The sequence below is a fragment of the Thermobia domestica genome, chromosome 1, assembly GCF_964235325.1.
Source record: "Thermobia domestica chromosome 1, izTheDome1.hap1.1, whole genome shotgun sequence".
NCBI lineage: Eukaryota > Metazoa > Arthropoda > Insecta > Zygentoma > Lepismatidae > Thermobia > Thermobia domestica.
In genome coordinates, this window is record NC_137454.1 from 236,002,998 (window position 1) to 236,013,652 (window position 10,655).

Here is a 10,655-nt window from a genome sequence, read left to right on the forward strand (position 1 = left end):
CACGTACGTAATCTAATCCGAACCACTATTCAGGATATCACATGGAAGTACAGTTGGTTGCTCAGGAGATTCAAGTTTACGGAATTCAACCTGGTTGACCCTCCCAGTTGAGTTTCTTCTCCCATTCTCAGCTATGACGAATTTTTACAGGGTTGACGGTCTTTCTAGAAATCATAGCTCAGAGAAACGAAAAAGATGTAGGTGACGAAATAATCATTTGTGGTTCGAGTGACGAAAAGATTTTTTTTAATAGTTTTCTATCATTATTATGTTTGTATTTTTTAAAAATATTTATTATTTAGTTTCAGATGACACTCAAACAGATGGAATGGCTCTGTTCGCGAACTGCGGGCAGTTATATGTCAGGTGTCACTTTGCTTTTTCTTACCATAGAACTGTACGAATGGGGCACTCGAGTTGCCGGACGAGATGCATCACATGTGAAAGAGGATGTAAAAAGATGTCCATATGCAAAATTGTAGCGGCTGAGGCCAACATGGACGAGCGTGAGAGGCGGAAGAAGTGGGGCCTACAGTGGGACTTAATAACACAGAAATATGCAGAATCACCCGTTTCGCTCCCGAATGGTGAAAGAAATGCACGTCAAATGTATAGGAAGTGGAACATGAGAAGAGGTGCTATATTGTGGGGATATGGACATCATGGGCGCCATCTTGAATTTGAATTCAAAATGTTAAATGAAAAGTAGGGCATGTTGTATATCAATTAAGAGTGAAATTTTACCAGAAATTCATTGGTGTGAAAACTGTTATTGTAACTGTCTTGCGAATTACAAAAAACGAGCATGTAAGAAAGAGCACAGAGATGGGTAAACAAATGTCACATACCCATGAAATAAGCCTTAAGAATAAAAAATCCAAAGGTAATTAGGTTGAAGCTGACGACAGTTTCTGATTCGTATGTATTGTTTGTTGCATTACAAGCATACAATGATGGAATTTTGGCACGTAGGGGTTTGAACACTGGACAACACAAAGAATGTCGGAATAAGTGACTGATATTATAATGCTGTGACTTATAGACTTAATTGGTTAATATTATAACATATTGCAATATAAAATATTGTAAATGTGGCTTTTTGTTGCATTACATTTCAATTGCAATGTAGATCATTATAAACTCTGTGGCTAGATGCAAACTAGTTGTGCGTAAGAAAAAGAAGTTACAAACGATAGAGGTCGGACCAGGTAGTACAGAGCCATCGACAACATTCTGTGCTAACAGAGAGAGACTGCGTGAATGACTGACGTGCGTTAGCAGCAAGTAGACGAAAATATAGAGACAAGAGAGTGACTAGTGCGAAGTTTAATGTGACCTAAGTCGTTCACTTCCTGGTAAATAAGTGCTATAAATTGACGTTTTGTGTTGTAGTGCTTGAAGTGTAGAAGGTATTTGGGTCCTGTTCTTGAACATGAATCCCCAAGTTGTGGTAGCGTTATTAGTTCGTGAGTTTGGGACGTCCGATGATAATTCCCGTCGAGAAGATCGTAATGCTTTTGAACGCATCAGACGCTCATTAGTAAATAAGGATACGGTGCTCGATGAATATCAAACGTTAGTTATAGACGAGTGTTTAGCAGATGAGAATGAGATTGACAGTGAGAGTAGTGACAGTGACCATCGCGAAGAATCTTGTGTAGCGAATGCGTCAAATCATTCTCCAAAAGATAGCAGTTGTGAGCAGAGTAGTAGTTCGTCATACGTCCCTTCTCCACCAAAACAACCTACGAAATGTACGAAGGAACAGTTAGAGAAAGCCTATAATTACTGGATTGAGACAGAAAAAACATCCGGTAAAAGAAGAAAAGCATCGTCTGCATTTTCACGGTACAAATTTCTACAGGGGAGTCTGAAGCCCCTTCGTACTTTTGAACGCAACCTCAACAAAGAGTCCGTCAGCAGGTGCTATTATGTTTTAAACGAACGCGGGCCATGAATGGAATAATTCACGATCGGACAATTCGAATGTGGGCGATGAATGTAAAGAAAGGCATTGATTCAACTGACACTCGTTACTTAAAGGCATCGTCTTCCTGGATAGCAAAATTTAAAAAGCGTAACAATATTGTGTGACGCAAAATTACGCACTCCGTGTCCAAATCTGCCAAAAATGAGCAAGAATTACAGAGAACTGCAGACGTGTTTGTCGAGGAAACAAAGGCTATAATCGTGGAAGAAAACCTCAATTTAGGCCAAGTGGTTAACAAAGCTCAAAGTCGATTTGATAAGGAACTGCATTCAGGCAGAACACTGGCAACTAAAGGAGTCAAACGGGTGTATTCTATCATTGGATCACCGACAGCAGTTACGCACTGATGATAATGCCGATTATCGCGATGGATGGTAAACTGTTATCACCATTATTTTTCATATCTGCTAAACCTACAGGTAAATTCCCCGCGAATATGCGAGACACTCCTTCGAATATCAAGGCATTTGCTCGAAGAACTGCAAATATGAGCAAGAATGATCTGAAGTTATTTCTCCAAGACGTAGTTTGGCCAACTGTGACGGAAAATCGCCTTTTGCTGCTTGTTGATTCGTGGTGTTGTAACAAAGATGCGCAATTGATACACTCTACTGTTCCAGATAATGTCCTTCACAAACAACTCATACCCCCCAAATGCACTGGACTTATTCAACCTCTAGACGTTGGATTCTTTCGCACTTACAAGCAGTATGTGCGATTTATCACGGACGCCGCATTGAACATTGATGGGTTTCATATCTGGCATCGAGACAACTTCATCCGTCTCCAAGCTTTCACTCATTTTCAATTTCGTGCTTCCCGGTTCATTAATTTCATTAAGCCTGCCTTCTATGTAGTTGGATATCTTGAAGAACATCCAGGAAAATTCCAAACTCCAATTACCTTTTGTTTTGATTCTGGCATAGCAGCAGATTGTCAGGAAGATCAGTGTACTAATCCCAGCTTCGTCAGGTGTGCACACTGCGAAAATGTCTTTTGCTTCCAGCACATTCTTGTCGATACAATCAACTGTGTTTCATAGACTGGTACGGTATCTTTTTGCGCCTATATTTAATTGTAATTGCCTATGTTGTGATTCATGTTATTGTATTTCAAACGACTTACGGTGTAATGAAACGTGTTTTAGGCAAGTACGTATATTGTTCAAACACAGACAGCAATCTTTATCCCCTGCAACATTTCCAGTGAATTGCATGTGAACACACTTTTTGTACTCTTCTTATAGAGGTGCATCAGTGACTACATTCTGCGATTGGTTTAGATAATATGGTTTTCCACACGATCACTGTCATATGTGTACAGTATATCTTTTTGTCATGTATTCTTTGCTGGACAATTGACTTGTACCTTAACAGGACTCAAATGAAACATTGGTTATGTTGAATATGTCCAAATATCCCCTTCAGACGTTGTTGCATGTTCGTATTTCTCAACTCACAATAAAGAAACTATAAAATTATTCACATCAATGCATTTCCGGTAATATTTTAGTCTTAATTGATATACAACATGCCCCACTTTTCATTTAACATTTTGAATTCAAATTCAAGATGGCGCCCATGATGTCCATATCCCCACAATATAGCACCTCTTCTCATGTTCCACTTCCTATACATTTGACGTGCATTTCTTTCACCATTCGGGAGCGAAACGGGTGATTCTGCATATTTCTGTGTTATTAAGTCCCACTGTAGGCCCCACTTCTTCCGCCTCTCACGTTCGTCCGTGTTGCCTTCAGCCGCTACAATTTTGCATATGGAAATCTTTTTACATCCTCCTTCACATGTGATGCACCGCGTCCGGCAACTCGAGTGCCCCATTCGTACAGTTCCCTGGTTAGAGGGATAAAGCAGTGATGAAACAGTGGTGGTGATAGTACAGCATCAGTTCCCTACTTTGTCACCTCAAACTTGTGTGCAACTTACTATACATACACCAACTGTGGTAATATGTATTACTGACAACAGTGACGACGCCAGCTTTAAGTTCTTAGGGGGTCAAAGGAGGGGCAGATACATTTTCGGGGGGGCGGCTTTTTTCCACACCAAAAATGACATGTATTATGTTTGACGTACTTTACATTACATTGTGTATTTCGTTGTTGTTTTTATATTAGACCTATATGATTTCAAGTAAAATTTGTAACTAAAAAATAAGTAACGTCTGCACAACTAGTGCAACTTTTGAAGCCTAAACAAATTGAATTACTTTCGCGTATGCTACAAGTAACACACAGCGACGACGCCAGCTTTAAGTTCTTAGGGGGACAAAGGAGGGGCAGATACATTTTCGGGGGGGCGGATATTTGCCATACCAAAAATGACATATTTATTACGTTTGACTTATTTTACATTACATTGTGTAATTTCGTTGCTGTATTTTATATTAGACCTATATGATTATAAATTAAAGTTCTTTCAAGTAACAAATAAGTAACGTCTGCACATGAAATATTTTTCAATGAAACTTTTGAACCCTAAACATAAATTGAATTACTTTCGCATATGCTACAAGTAACACATTCGTCTAGTACTATGTGCTAGAGAGAGAGAGAAAAGATTTACGAGGAGCTGTTATAACATTTTTGTTCCACCAAGGAAAGTCACCGAAGTATATTAATTAGGAAATCAGTGAAACATCACGGGACTCTCCTCTATTAAATACAGTGGTGAAGAAGTAAATGGCTTAGTATAAACGTGGCGATTTCTCAATAAATTATGCTTTACATCCAGGATGATTAAAAGCAATGACTCTTCCCGAAATCACGGATGCAATTTGTGACATTATTCTTGAAAATTGCAGCATTTCACCCAGTGGTGGATATAGCCCGGGGCCGGAGAGCCTAGGCCACCCCAGTTTCTGAGTGACAAAAATAATTTAAGCTATTATTTATATAGTTTTTAAAGTTTCTTCATAGTAAACTCACGATATACTTATTATAGTCTGAGGTCTGGCTGCACCCCGCTTTCTCAGTTTTTACCTTCTCAGCAAAACTTGTGTCAGAGATTCTGGGCATTTCTTTGGAACTCGTCGGTGGCATAATTCAGAATGGCTTGGGTATTCTCAAGTTCTCGACATAATGGTTTCCTAAAAAATCTGTCAGGAGAATAAAAGAGTGACGGCATTAAAAGAAGTCTTCTTCCAATTTGACCGTAATGCTGATCAATTTTGCTGACGAATAGTACCCATAGATGAAATATGGTTGTACCACTATGACCCGGAATCGAAACAACAGTCAATGGAGTAGTAGCACTCATTTCTCCATCGCCCCAAGAAGTTCAAGACACAGAAATAGGTTGAGAAACTGTTTGCAACATTTTTCTGGGATAAGTATGGAGTCGTACTCATAGACTACCTCCGCAACGGTCAGATATTGAATCCAGAATCTCTACATTACTTACAAAACCTGAAAGAAAAATTCAAAGTTCAACGCCGCAGAATATGAAAAGAAAATAATTATGTTCCTTCAGGAGAATACACCTGTCCATCAAGCTCCTGCGAACACAACTGACATTGCATAATCTAGGATTTCAATGTCTAGATCATCATTCTTATTCCGCAGATTTAGCTCCGTCTAACTATTACGTGTACTTATTTCCCAAACTTAAACAACACTTGGAAGTACGCCATTTTAGATCTGATAGAGGTAGTGCTACGAACAGTGGTGCGAGGAAATCTTCAGATTTTTTTTTTTTTTAACTTTTCTGCAAAAACTAGAGCACTGTACCAAATTTCACAAAATTAAATCCCCACGTTAAGCGGGTTTGCATATCCAGGCTCCTAACTATGAAAACATTTACGCTCAGCCCAACCTCAATCATTTCACGAATTCAACCTGTTTTACGTATGTTATTAGGACATAATATCGATTGTGATTTATTCTAAAAACACTTTTATACATTGCAAGAGCTGTAACGTCCAAATATTTACTGAGAACTCATATTCGTATCAGAATAAACAAAAGCGAGTATGGAACAGTAAACTGATTTCACAAAAGGAAAAAGAATATGTGCAAAAGGGCTGCAAAACGGTCGAGTGGTTTGGGTCGATACACTATCAATCACATGGTTGTGAGTTCAAACCCTTTAGCAAGTTGTTTCTTTTTTTAAGTGTCTTCCTATTTTCACCCGGAGGCTGAAAATATTTCTTTGAGTAACTCATTGAAAACTTCTTTTGTTTCAAATTCGATTAAAACGGAACATTATATGAATTGCGAATCTTAAATCCATAGCTAAAAAAAAAATGAAGTATACTCACTACTCCATTATCCTCTGATTTGTAACGAAAAACTATTTATAAACAGTGGTGACTTCAGAAAATTATTTTCGGGGGGAATTTCAATATGCGGGTGGAGGGCAAACATTGGTAGTCCACATTGAGCGCGATCGAATATATAGTCCTGAAGGCGGAAATTTCTCAGCTCGAGAGGGGTCTCAAATTCTCCCTCAGATCACGTCCTGAAAACATCATTGCTTAAAAGCTTTTCGTAACAAATATAATATTACACTTGTTTCTCGTTCTACATTTAGAATTGGTAAAATCATAACTTATAGAGGATTATAATAAAAGCATAAAAATTACAATACCGATCATGTATAAATTATCCTGTAAGTTACCAACTTTGGGTCAGATTAAAACTCAAATATTTGTTTTCGGATTGCACTTAGAAGTAAGTCCTCTCTATATAATCCTGATTGGAAAGCCATGTTTAACAAAAATCAATTAATCAATATTTATACTAATATTTTTTTTATTTTACTCGTTTTACTATTCAGTATTATATACACTTCATTTCCAAAATCAAAATCTCGAAAATGTATATTGTACGAGTGCAGACTCATAAATAAATGATTATTTATCATATATATTGGTCTCTATTCGAAATTCTATTTAATCGAATCCGACAAGAACACAGACAGAAACATCGAGAACAGGTGAAAAAAGATAGAGAGAAAGACGTTGTACCCGGCGGGGACTCGAAGTAAGTTCGAATGGTTCTTTACAAGCCGAACGCCTTAGACCACTCGGCTATGGTAACAACTAGTGAGTGTAGCAAAGGCTTCGAGTAGTAGTTTTTATTACAGAATAACATTTTCTATTGCCTAAAATTTAAACCTAATTTACTTTGATATAATATATCTATTAATTTGTTTCATGAACGTTTTCGTTACTTTGATGAATGATGTATGTTGTTGATATAGATTCTATTACACATTCTTTCGTAAATATTATAGAAAGTATCAGGGTTATTTATGATCTTTCATGGAAATTGACTGGCGCATGCGCAGTACACAGACAGTTCAATTGGAAGGCGAGGAATGAAACGCTTACACACTGTTTCAATGTTTCTCTCGCAAGCAGTAGTTCCCAACCGAGGGACGGCGGGACGCACTTCCTCCTCCTGGGGTGGTGTGAAGGATTTACGAAGTCCCTTCGTTGTCTTATATTTCTTGAATAATTATACACAATATCCAGTCACATCTTCTACACATTTGGAAGTGATAAATCGTAGTATAAATAAACCGTCCTCTACATACAGTGATTGTTGCTTTTCCAAGATTATAAACTGAAACACTTTTTATTTCAATAGAATATAAAAGTTTCAATGGGAGGGGTTACAACCCCCTCAACCCCCTGGGTCTTCGATATGTCACCGCCTAAACTGTAACTTTCAAGTTAGAATCGAAAAATGGAGACATGTGACCTACTAAATATATTTTTAGTTAGTTATACATTTTCATAAATAAAATATCCACAATTACAATGACAATAGATGCTAAGTAATTATTGTAAATCTTTGTACTTTCATTTTCCCTCTTTCTTCTCAACTGAGCTTGAAAAATGTAAAAATGGGAGGTTAAGAACTTCAAATATTACGTATATTACGAAATTATATTTAATAGAATCCGGTAGGATCACAAACAGAAACGTCAAGAAGAGGGAAAATCAAATTGTACTGTGGTGGGATTCGAACTACTCTTGAATGATGCTTCAGAATCTCTAACCGAATGCCTTAGTCCACTCGACTAATGTGACAAGTTGAAAATTGTTTCATGTTCAATCTTTTGTTACAGTATGAAATTTATTTTGTATTCTCTGAAGTTTAAGCCTATTTTGCCCTGATTAATAGTCTGTTGAAATTGTTTTATGTTTACGGTATTCTTTACTTTGACGAATGATGTTAATATAGGTTCTATTACGTATTCGTTCATAAATATTACAGCAATTGTCAGGATTATTTATGATCTTTCATGAAAATTGACTGGTGCATGCGCAGTAGAAACAGAAAGATGCACTTTACCGACATTTGTCATACACGCCAGAACGCAAATTTCTAACAGGTTCTCAAAATGCCTCGCTCTAAAGGCTGTGGAGAACTGTCTGTTGCTCTGAGAGGAGAAATCATAGGCCGAGCAAAAATGGGACAAACTGTGCCTCAGATTGCTAGAGATCTGGGATGTGACAAGAAAACGGTGAAGAAATGGGTTCAGCGACATGAAGAAGGTGGTGAATGGTTCAGGTCTCGGTCAAGAAGTGGAAGGCCAAAAGTGACAACTTCAGCTCAAGATCAAGCTTTAGTTACAGAAGTAATCAACAGACCTCTATGCCACACGTCAGTCCTCTTGGACAAAGCCAGAGAATATAATTGTTCTCACGAAAGAATAAGAAGAAGATTATTGGGGCTGGTCTACACTGTTCAAGACCCGCTAGGAAGACTCTCCTGACTGAAACTCACAAGGCCAGACGAATGGAATGGGCACAGAATAACATAACCCAACCTCAGTCATATTGGGACTTAGTCATCTGGACCGACGAGAAGGTTTTTAAGTGTAACCAACAAGGCAGAGTTATATTGTATAGACCGCGCGGAACCAGGTATGCTGAACAAAATATTATCAGAACTTCTTGTTCAGGACGAATATCAGCACACTTTTGGGGATACATGACGGCTGCTGGTCCTGGAGATTTAGTTGCGGTGCCTGAGAGAATGAACAGCAGTGTTTACATTAATATTCTCGAAAATACGTTGTTACCGTCCTTAGAAAGAAACTTCCCCGAACAGGAAGAATATATATTTATGCATAACAACAGTGCTGTTCACACTTCCCGGCAAACACGAGAGTGGCTAAATGAACATCCAGAGTTAATTTGTATTGAGTGGCCCCCTATATCCCCAGATTTGAACCCAAATGAACATCTGTGGGCCTACATGGTGCAAGAATGGGAAGAGAGACGTGAAGACAGAGACCAAACGTTTCTTCAAAATCATGTTATGGAACTGTGGCAACATTTTCGTGACACACCGTCGTATTGCTCGAGACTTGTATCTAGTATCCCCTCCAGACTTCAAGAAGTTACTAACTCTGGAGGTGACTACACGAAGTTACTGACTCTGGAGGTGACTACACGAAGTACTAGTGTGTTATTTTTGTGTAAACATTTATTTAAGTTTCATTTATTTATTATATTTTTTTCAAGAGCAATACTTTCGTTCTTCATTCTTTTCCTTTGCTTGTTTACTTATTAGTTCGTTAAAACGTAAAGGAATAGTAGTATATCTTCAAAAAGTATTTGTGAATTTACTTTGAACGTTTCTAAGAATACATTTACTTTTTTTCCTTACTCTATATCATGCCAAATATTACTTTCATTTCAGTTAATTAATAACTTTATTTCACATCTCGGAAAAAAGTATTATTGTCTTTTTAACGATTTTTTCCTTTTGATTGTGTAATTTCTAGTTTCATTGAATTATCTCAATTCTAATGAATAAATCACATTTTGTTTATTGTCCCTTCCTTAGCTAAGTTCGAATTCGAGAACAGTTTGGTGTAATATATGTTCTTTATTCTTCATATTGTGCAGTAATGACAATATTAATTATTTTTCATGAGTCCAGTTGATTAGTGAGAACTTGGACAAACATTAACCTGGTGATTCTTTACGCAATGACAAGCGTAAAATACATTTTAGCTATTCTTTATACTTCATAGCGATGAAACATTCTAACAGTCTGTTAGCGTTTCCTTCCTCGTCTTCCAATTGAACTGTCTGTGTACTGCGCATGCGCCAGTCAATTTCCATGAAAGATCATAAATAACCCTCATACTTACTATAATATTTACGAAAGAATGTGTATTAGAATCTATATCAACAACATACATCATTCATCAAAGTAACGAAAACGTGTTCATGTAACAAATTAATAGATATATTATATCAAAGTAAATTAGGTTTAAATTTTAGGCAATAGAAAAAATGTTATTCTGTAATAAGAACTACTACTTGAAGCCTTTGCTACAATCACTAGTTGTTACCATAGCTGAGTGATCTAAGGCGTTCGGCTTGTAAAGAACCATTCGAACTTACTTCGAGTCCCCGCCGGGTACAACGTCTTTTTCTCTCTCTTTTTTCACCTGTTCTCGATGTTTCTGTCTGTGTTCCTGTCGGATTCGATTAAATAGAATTTCGAATAGAGACCAATATATATGATAAATAATCATTTATTTATGAGTCTGCACTCGTACAATATACATTTTCGAGATTTTGATTTTGGAAATGAAGTGTATATAATACTGAATAGTAAAACGAGTAAAATAAAAAAAATATTAGTATAAATATTGATTAATTGATTTTTGTTAAA